Below are 10,556 nucleotides of genomic sequence, written 5' to 3'. Positions count from 1 at the left end.
AGAGGCTTTCACTGAAGAGCTGACGTTGCTGCACCCAAATTGGCATTTATCTAATTTACTAACCCCAATATAGCAAGCATATTGAAAGAAACTGACTCAAATTCTGTTTTTATGACAGAGAATAAGAATAATAAACCCAAAAGAATTTGAAAACTGGAGGCCATTCTTTTGATAAATCTGCAAAATCATTTCATCATTGAGGCTAATTTGCTTGATTTTCTTGTCAAACTAATAAATTTGCACTCTACAATTTTGGTACCACATGGCAAAAGGTTTTTACACCCCTGCCTTAGTGGATGACGTTTTCTCGGTTTCCATTTGCGGTCTTCACTTTCCGAAGACAGATTAAACATTGTTCAGTATGATGTCTGAAACTTTGGATGTTTTAAAAACTGCTTTAGATTTCACCACACCTTCATCCCTTACCCGTCTGCTTTGTTTCTTGATCTTCATGATTTTGTTTGTTTTCTGAGACCTTCACAGGACAGCTGGATTTATGCGTAGATTGAATTACTCAGAGGAACTCCAGTTTGCTAATCAGGTGACTCGTGCAGTGGATTTTATTTTTTCAGTGTCAAAGTAAAGGGCATTGTATACATTTGCTTTTTTCCCACTTTTGAGATTGTCATTTGTAGAACTTCTGAAAAACATGTAGTTCTCCTTCTACTCTACAGTTTAGTGATTTTCATTAAAGAAAGTCGACTATTTCACAGGACAGCGGGTGTTGGATGACACCATCAGCTTTTGGGAAGCACTTAGTACTAATCCACCTCATTTGCTTTAGCCGTTTCTCTTTAAAGCTGCACGGCTGTATTGTTAGAAAGCTGTGTGGTGCCTTTTGTCAAGTTACACAGTCAAAAATTAACAGCAATTAATTTAATTTAGCTTATTTATCCTGTCGGAGAAAAACATGGGGGTGTTCCATTTTTCAGTCATTTCACCACGTTAGCAAGCTGATTTAGTTTGGAAATTATGTAGCTTTAATATTAAATATTTAGTTTGAAATTAAATATTTAGGTGGCAAGCTAAATATTTAGAAACTTGGTTTTCATATTAAAAATATATTTGGATCAAAATATTTAATTAGCTAAATAAATGGTTATTTGGAAATTAAATATTTAGCTTAAAACTAAACATTTGGCTCCAATTTGTTTGGGAACTAAATATTTTGCTTTTTAACTAAGTACTTAATTTGAAAATATTTATTTTGTAAACTGAATATTTAGCTGGTAAATTACGTATTTCTGTATGAATAAAAGTGAAAATATGATTTTGAAAAAAATTGCACATATTTTTTTCTTTGACAGGCTAAATAAAACAAATTATTGTTTTTAAATTTTTACTGCGTAACTTTGCAAACAGCACGCAATAGAAAGCCGAAAAGAGACGCTGGAGTCTGGGAGATGACTGCTGTCCTTCATGACTGATCGGAAGAGATGGTTCGAACTTCCTCCTTCGTTCTCTGCCTTCTGGTCCTGCTCTTCGTCCACGAAGCTTCCTTTTCAACTCATTTTGGATTCGGGGTTCAGGTATTAAGCTTTATTTTATTTTTTGAGTTAGGCTGTCCAACTCATCTTAATTCTTTGGTCGAGCTCCTGGTGATTGCAGAAAGCAACAGGTGGCTAATGTGATGTAGTTAATCACTCACAATACTGAAGGAAGCTACACATCCATCTTTCATCTGGGTTTTAAGCCCTCTCTTTTCTGTCTCCGCCTTAAATACTCCGAGGGAATTTAAGAAATTAAAGACGTTCCTTAAAATACAAACTCAACTTCAGCCTCAGCATTTGTTTACTGGCCTGTTTCCCGAAAAAACCTCCTAGTCGGTGGCTTTACAGTCTTAATTTGGGTGTGTCTGCAGTGATGAAATGCTTGGCCGTGGCGTCCACGCCTTGCATCACTGGACAAACTGAGATGCACAAGGCGGACATGTTTATTAGCAGCGGTGTACACAGGCACCCAGAACCACATGAGACATCACATGAGATGGCTGTGCCGTGCGAGTTCATTTTCAACAGAGGATTACATCCAGGCTCGTCTAAATTTAGTTCTTGTTCTAAGCCCGCTGGCTAATTTTAATAAATTCCTCCAAAGGTCATTTAGTTCCATTCTGAAGCGTCATGAGCCGAGTTGTAGACGGTTTGCCGAGCTGGCTGCTAGGGGCCACCGCGCACACAGGAAGCTAGCCGTGTCTTTAGCATCATAAGGCTCACACTGGAATTGCTGGTTTTTAGTTATTTATTTGCTCTTTCTGTTTTTTTGTTTGGTTGCGTGCTTGTTTTTTTTATTTTTTATTTTTATTTTCCTTTGGAGGGCGAACCAGTATGAAGCTTTTGGCTAAAATATTTGTCTTAATTTGGACAGAGGGATAGAGCCGTGAATGGAGGTCTTATGACGCAGCCTTCACAGGTTCCAGTTCCGGTTCGAGTCTCGGCCACGAGGGCCTAAAACAAATCCTGTAACAAAAGCTAAACTGCGGTTAGCTTTTAACTTAGCATATGCTGAGCTATAGTGATGGGCGATATGGAATTAAAGTTTTGTCACAATATTTGGTGGTACTATTCTGATAATAACGATAAGCTATTATCATATTGTCAAAAACACAAATCCTGCACTTGGAAAAACAAGTTGTTTGTAATGCTTCTTTAGGACACCAGTCACATAAAGAAGTGATTTGTATTTAACACCACACACTAACCACATTTAATCACATTTTGAAATTTATTGATATGTATTGCTACTCTCATAAAACAAATAATGGTAAAAGTAACACTGCATATAATTAGAATTTATTATGACAATAAATCAAAGTTATTCTAAGAAATTTATCATGACAAATGATAAACTATACAATAAATGCTTGCACAGTTCCTTAGACTCAAAAGCTAGCATGCTGTCTCTCTGCATCACCACAAAGGGGTCTCCAGTTGGAGCAGCCAAATTGATTTAAATTTTCAGTCACTATGATGAAAGTCTACACACCCATCCAGTTCCTATCCTAGATATCTCCTTATCGTCCTCTCTGGGACCGTGCTGCTTCCTGCTGAGGTATTAGCGTTGATTAGCGGCTCTCAGGACGACCTGCCGCCTCCTGCAGCTTTTTCCACTCGACCTCAGGAGCGTCCTCTGGCTTTCCGCCTCCTTCCTCCTTCAGAGAGATTAGCTCGTTCTCAGTTGCAGCGGTTGTCAGCAGACGGTTTAGGTTTTATTTTGTTTGGAGACACAGCAGAAGGTCCAAAAATTTCTGAAAATAAGGAAATAAAAATAAGAGTTGAAGGAGGATTTAAATAAAACTTTCTAGCACCAAGTGTGGAAGGGAATTTGAGCTCTTTTAGTTTTCAGGTCTGCTTAAAATTAAAAATACATTAATATAATGGTAATAACGTAGAAGGAGATTTACTGAGGCCACTGGGATGTTTGTTCCTCTAAATTTTGAAGTTTTAGTGCATTAAACTTTGTTGTACGAATTTTGAGATGTTAATGATGCATCTGAGATGACATTTCATCAGGATAGACCAGGGATGGGCAATCCTGGTCCTGGATCCAACAGCTGAATCACCTCCTCAGTGCAGTCAGGTTCTCCAGAGTCCTGCTAACGGCCTCATTATTTGACTCAGGTGTGTTGAAGTTGAGATACATCTAACTATCTCAGGCCCTCCAGGCCTGGACCTGCCCACCCCTGGGATAGACTTAAAGTACATCTTGCAACTTCTGTGACTTACTTTTTTTTTTTTTTCTTCGTAAAGTTAAAATTCAGAAGAAATTATTTTGGGTGTTCAAGAAGAGCCCCGGAATCTCCAAGGCTAAAGCTAACTATAAACTGGCCAGAAAATTTAACATTAAATGAAGAAGGACCAAAAAAAAAAACATCAACCTTCTGGAGAACAACTTTATGGTCAGAGGTGTCAAAGATTCAACTATCTTGATACAATGACAAGTCAATGCGAGACTTTCAAACCAACAGGCCCTCTTCAAATCGTCAAGCATTGTGGCGATGGCATCCTACTGTTGGCCCTTTAGCTTACGGTGGGTAATTGGTGGAATAACGGAGAGAAATTACCTCCAGATTCTTCAACTCCTCCTAAAATCAAAGGCTGTCCGATGGAAACTTGAACCCACTGATCGTTCCAATGGGATGAAGATTACAGGAGGCAAACGTAACGCTTTTAGAATGATCTTGAACTCAATTCGAATTAAAAGTACACAGGTTGTAGAAGGGCAACCGGGGGGGCATTTATTTTTCTGTTTCTATTTTTGGAGCCCAAAAACGCAAAGAATCGGCCTGCAAAAATGTGAACGTTACATGCCTGTCTGTGAGTTTGGCAACAGCGCAACATCTTCTTTACGTTTCAGATCAACAATGGTTTACAGATTCATTCTGTACAAAAATTAGGCAACTTTATATGTTTTATTAACACCTTCCATGCTTAATATATTGTACTGTCGAGAAGATTTTAGTTTTCCACTCTAAAAATAGATTTTTGTAGCCTGCGAGTGACCATTCTGACCCTCGCAGCAAAAGGTTTGAACCGGTAACAAAAAAAAAAATCCCCAATTAGATGCCTTCCATGCCAGTGATGAGTTTGTGGAACCGCCTGACCGGGGTTGCAACTAAAACCAGGTGTGTCTGTGAGAACGGTTTCGTAATCTCTAATGAGGCTGTTAAGGTAATTTCATGTTCGGTTTAAGAAGCTGGGAGCAAGAGGTGAGAAATTTTTATCCGGGGACTTCCCCGTTTATTTATTGCCTTCTCCTTGGTGCCCGATTTTTGGCTCCCGCTCCGCTGCGACCCGCTCCGTCATATCTAATCCTACACATGAAGTCACACATCCATAGCTGGTTTTATGTGAAGACAAACAGGGTTGCCAGGTTGAGTTGGTCCCTGCTGGAAGGGCTCTCACAGTTCCTAAATAGGAACCCAAAGCAGATTGGTCAAGAACCTCACATTGAGGGCTGGAGAGTGTGTGTGCGTGTGTGTGCGCGTGTGTGTGTGTGTGTGTGTGTGTGTGTGTGCGCGCTTGGGGAGCTGATTGCATTTCTAACATGGCTCTGCACCGCTCGCCCCTCAAAGGTGAGAGTTTGTGGTTATTTAGGAACCAAAGCCCTCTGTCGGACGGGCGGCTTTAATCCTCCGTCACCCACCACTCATCCCATCAATGTGGCCGCTCAGAAATACAGGCGCTGTGGACAAAAGGGGCCATCGGGGCATCCAGGGAGGGGTTAGTATTTTTAGGGAGGGCCCCAAGCAGCTGCTGCTTGACACATGTCACCACCTGGCCCTGAGGACACCGTCCGCATTGTCTAAATTAGAAAAGCGGAGGAAAAGAATGGACAGAAACCTGCGAGCGTAACGTGTGTGAATGGGACCTGGAGGGTGCAGAGGGGGGATCTTATTAACGGCGGGGCCACACACACGCCGGGTAACCATACAAGGGCAAGCACATGCCTCACACACGCCGATGACATTGCCCTTGCATACCGGTCATTCTTCAGCGGGAGACTGAATGCAAAGGTGTAGAGTATCACGGAGGGCTCGTGGTGTTTCGCGGTGTTATTAAACCTGTTCAGGGAAACAACTGCAACGGGGGGCAGGGGGGCATCCCGCCCCTGAGCCAGCGGGTCAAGGACTTTCCTCTGCATGGGAACGTCAGCGATCAAGAGATTTTAAATCAAAGGGTGGGAAAACATTCATGTCTATCATCTCTGTCATCTTAATTTGTATTGTGGAGCTCCTCAAGGTCCCTGTCAAGTTACCCTGAAGATATTTGTAAAGCTATGAGGAAATAATTCTGACAACAAAACGGACAAAAAAATAAGATAGATAAGATAAGTCAGTCGTTTAGCCTCTAAATCAAATGTGAGAATGCTATTTACTCAGATTTAGTCCATTGTTGTTTGTTTGCTGGGGAGAGTTAAACTTTTTTGCGAATAAATTACACTGAACTGATTCAAACCTTATTTTCTCTGCAGAGATTGTTGAAAATTGGCAATGCAAAACTAAATATGTCAGAATACAAATATTAACATTTATTTTAGTTAATATGCCTTACTGATGATTTATTTATTGAACTCGGATATCGTTTTAGCAAATTTTGCTGCTTATTTAAATTGGAGATGCATCAATTATCTGCCAATGAGATCCTAGAAAATCTGACTTTTACCCTTTTCATGAAATTCATTAAAATTGAGTAAAATTTAAAATGTAATATTATCATTATTATTAACAGAGACATATACGTTGATGAATGAGTTGCGGTAATGTTATAATTCCCTCATTTTTCCTTGGATGAAAAAATATTGGCATCAGTCAAAACTGGTCTTGGCTTCTCAGACCTCAAAGAAAATGGAAATCGGTCTCATCCAGAAAAGGTTCTGATCTCTGCCAACATTTCAGGCTTTATAATTGCATTTGTTTCAAGTTTACCATTGTCGTAGATTAAGCTGTTACTTATTGGGAATGTCAGATGTATGAATTTGAGCTTCACACACCGTCTCACCTTGACTGTGTGCAGCTGGCTGATGTCGCCACCCGGAGAGGACGGCTGCTGAGTCCAATTGTTTTTCTGCAAGAAGAAAGAGAAATCATTGCAAATGAACAAAAGTGAAACAAGGTGAGTAAAATATCTTCTTTAGGCAAGAAAAAAAAACTTTACAAACTGTAACAAGATCATTTGAATCCCCGGGTTATCCTTATTTTTGTCGGCCACCGACTGGGATCCTGGACGTTTCGGAACGGAGCCAGCACAGACTTAAAGTGATGTTCATGTGATCATTGCCCTAAACATCACTGCAAGTCTTAACTGCCTCCGGTCCATCCGACTGCTGCTCACGATTCCCCACTTAAACCCAAAAATACTGACGAGATGTAAAGTTCATCTAAAAACTGAAGCGTAACACGCATCAGGCTAACCTTGTCAAAGTAAAAGAAAATGAACTCCTCCTTCACAGATCTTCTTCCATCTGCCGGTCTTTGGGGCAGACGCTGCGAGAGAGGAACTGATCATTTTGACTTCCTTTGATTCCTCCAGAAATATCTGGTTCCTGTAAAGGCAAAATAATTGGAATTGGATCCATTTTTAAATAAAAAATAAAAATAACTTCATTTTGTTCATTTTAATTTTGACCATAGATACTTTTCTGTTCTGCTGGAGCAGCTCAGATCAGTGTATTATTGATTTGAACCAGAAAAGGTAGATTCAAAAAGATCACAATTTACCACGTAAAAAAGGAGCTTTAACATATTTACATTGCTATTTATTAGCCAGGTAATTCCGATATAAATAAACTCACGGTGAAGATCCCGCGTTAGCCGCCTCTCCTTCGAGGTTTCAGGCTGACTTCCTGTTACGTGCAGAGACCGCGGCCGTCACTCACGTGGACGCTGCTGCTTTCACGAAGAACTTCAACAAGCCAGTCTGCCACGTCCTCCTTGAAAAGAAAGAAAAACGGAGGTAAGAATAGATGAGGTTTCATTTGTTTTTTATCTAGATTTTGGGGGTTAGTTCATGCTGGATAAAATGTAAAAACTCAAATACTGATAACAATAGCGGTCTAGAAGTGGGTTTGCTTGGGGAATACCCAGACTTGATATCTCTGATTGTTCTCCAGATGAGAAAACTCTTTTTATGTTATAGGGAACAATTTTCTATTACATCTTTATGGGAAGGTTACAGAGTGCTGAGACAAAGTGATTTTTGTTCAGTTCGACCTGCTGGGTTGATAGACACCCAACATGGCCACCTTTCAGGGATCGTATAAAATATCATATTTTGTTTTATTTCCTTTTTTTTAATATGTTGTGAATGGCAAATGTCTTGTTTTATTAATCTGGTCCTGATAAGCTTCTCTACTTCATTCAAATTTAAAATTTTAACACTTTAATAAAAACTGCATTGTATTATTTCCATTTTATTCTGCCATCTTCCAATAATTGCCAATTGAGGCGGTTTAAATTGCTCCTCTAATTTAGTTACTAAGCTTTGCTGTAAGATGAAGACGAGAATCAGAATTATTTTTAATCTGAAGGAGTTCTGATTAAAAGCAGGAACAAAAAGGAAGGCCGTGAGAGAACAAATTAAAAGCTCCAATGTAAGAATGTCGATCTATAAAATGAGGTGTTTTAAAAATGAACGATGAAAGAAAACCGCCAAAAAACAAAAACATACAAGCGGAAAGAGGGATGATAATAAAAGGATTATTATTTCTGAAGGATAAAATGACATTCAAACATTTAAAAAAACTGCAGAAACACACGATGTAATGGACAGAGCTGGCCGGCCGCGTCCTTCTTTTCTTTGCTCTCTGTGTTTAGCGTGTAAAGGTTTGATACAACCGGCTTCATGAAAACCGAATACAAGACCACCAGAAGTACAATGGGAGTCTCAAAATAGCGAAAATAAGCCAAAAAAAGTTAGAAAGAAACTTATTTTAAAGGAAAATGTGCAAAGACAAACATTCACTGGACCACAGCTCCACTGATATATTTATATTGATACAGTCTGGTTCTACCAACCACCATGTTTTTTTTATCTATTAATATAAATATCTCATCCTAGAAATAACATGTAGCGTTCTAATCTACATTTTCTGTGCATCCCGTTCTGTTGGCTTATGGCGGGTCTGGTTGACACACGGAGTCAGAGCAGATCCTCTCAAAAAACATAGAAAACGATAAAATCTTGACTTTATGAGACTTTATGAGGTCAGCTCTTTAACACTTGGGTTTATTTTTTCACTTTCTAAATCAAACAGAAATGGAAGAAGCTGCTGTAGATGTGGTTTCCACATGTACATGTTCTGTGTGTGTGTGTGTGTGTGTGTGTGTGTGTGTGTGTGTGTGTGTGTGTGTGTTTCCATGCATACGCCTGGTACTTAAGTGTACGTTTGTACTCACTGCAGAGAAAATCCTGACAGAAATCGACTGCAAGGGTCGGAGCACTGATCGTCTCTGTGAGTCCGGGTTTGGTTTGCTAGGATTCGCCATGACAACGGTGGGGATCAGAGATGGGAGGAGGCCTGAGGAGGAACGTGGCATGAGATTTATTGTCCTACCTTACCCGTAACCCCGTCCTGAGTCCAGCTCACACCTGACCTCTTATTATTTAATCCTGCTTCTGAAGGAAACATGGAGGCAGTTTTCACTCACATGGAGCGTCTTGAGCTGCTCCGCGTTCAGACTTCCTCTGCTGCGAACCGAATGAAGCGATCACACAGGAAGCTGAGCAGAGACGACCAGGATGACCAGGATGAAGGCTCATCCAATCAGTTCCTCTGGTTCCAGACTTGTTTAACCTAAAAAATCACAGCAGAGTGTTGTTATATTTTCCACTGTCATTAGAAAATATATTTAATGGTTTAAGAGGTTTACTTCTAATTTAATGCCACGATTCAATAAATAAGTCAGCACCAAGGCAGTTGAAAGTGCTTTACAGCATAAAAACATCATGAAATGAAATAAAATTATTATTATATCATAAAAATAAGTTAATCTATGTAAAAAAATAAATCGGATATATTTAAATCATATAAATGCACACAATTATGGTATTTTGCCTTAAAACAAGCAGAAGTTTGATTTCTAATTCTGTCCTACTTCTCTTTAATCTCTTTGCATGTTATCAGATTTCAAGTTTGCATTTGAACATTGACGAATTTCACAAATCTCTAAAAGCTCATGTCAGACCCAAACTCTCTCATTTTTCCACACACATGCCGTGCAAATCTAACAAGGCCTTGCCTGTACGGGGCCCACCGTGGGAGGCGCGCCACCAGCAGCTCCACTTCAGCCGTGCGTAAAAGCGGCACAGCTTCTCCCCCTTTCCCCCCCCCCCACACACACACCCACCCAACCCCTCAAACTCCTTCACCTCACAGCGCGACATTAGAGATCAGGTGGAGACGACTTGTGGAAATCCTTTCGGTTGGGAAAACAAATCTTTGCGCTCGGGCCTTGGGTTTCTGGAACGCGTTGCTTGCTTGGCCGTTTTTGTTTGTTTGTTTGTTTTTTGAATTAATCTCTGTCATCACCAAATGAGACTGTGCTATAAAAATACATGCAAATATATGGACTAAGATTAAAAGAAAAATCTAAAACGGCTGCGTATTCTGCTGAAGTTTCTTATAAGTGCGGCCAATCTGCGCGCAAAAAAAAAAAGAAAGAAAAAAGCCCAAAGCGTCCACACAGCGCCAAAGACGCAGCGCGCTGACCTCAGCAAGGCCGCTACTCAGTGAAACCTCCCTCAGATGTGTCCCGCTTTATAGCCCGCTCCCTCAAGGTCACGATCATTGGACATCTGTCCCTCATTAGCATATGCCACCTCCTCCGCAGCCCATTGGTGCGGAGCCTTCGTCTCAATTGACACAAAAGGAAAGCTACGTTTTTGTCATAGCGCTAAACCCAAGCCGGCTATTTTTGTATCCCAGATATTTCATGCACTGTACACACTGAAAAGGGGGAGTCGGGGTGTGTGCGTGTGTGTGTGTGCGCCCGCGTGTGTGTGTTGGAGGGGCAGTTGGAGGGGGGAAAGCTGGGAGCATCTCAGCAGAGGAGGATTTAT

At 40.5% G+C, this 10,556-nt stretch overlaps 2 long non-coding RNA genes across 3 annotated transcripts; one reads left to right on the top strand and one right to left on the bottom strand.

The window, feature by feature from the left end:
- Positions 1–1,379: 1,379 nt before the first annotated feature.
- On the top strand, positions 1,380–8,982 carry LOC106961020 (uncharacterized). The gene is made up of 4 exons (XR_001427699.1): positions 1,380–1,529; positions 6,513–6,611; positions 7,355–7,451; positions 8,899–8,982. It is a non-coding gene; the product is annotated as an uncharacterized LOC106961020 (long non-coding RNA).
- Positions 2,629–10,258, bottom strand: LOC106961019 (uncharacterized). Of its 2 annotated transcripts, none has more exons than XR_001427697.1 (7): positions 9,867–10,258; positions 9,146–9,291; positions 8,894–9,015; positions 7,291–7,428; positions 6,911–7,041; positions 6,498–6,563; positions 2,629–3,244 (listed from the first exon to the last, which is right to left on the bottom strand). It is a non-coding gene; the product is annotated as an uncharacterized LOC106961019 (long non-coding RNA). The 2 variants fall into 2 exon arrangements; XR_001427698.1 differs by lacking the exon at positions 9,867–10,258 and adding an exon at positions 9,752–9,838.
- Positions 10,259–10,556: the final 298 nt, after the last annotated feature.

Source organism: Poecilia latipinna, unplaced genomic scaffold, assembly GCF_001443285.1.
Source record: "Poecilia latipinna isolate Pla-1442-1.1 unplaced genomic scaffold, P_latipinna-1.0 Scaffold1254, whole genome shotgun sequence".
Classification (NCBI taxonomy): Eukaryota; Metazoa; Chordata; class Actinopteri; order Cyprinodontiformes; family Poeciliidae; genus Poecilia; species Poecilia latipinna.
This window is presented reverse-complemented; position numbering and strand designations above follow the sequence as displayed.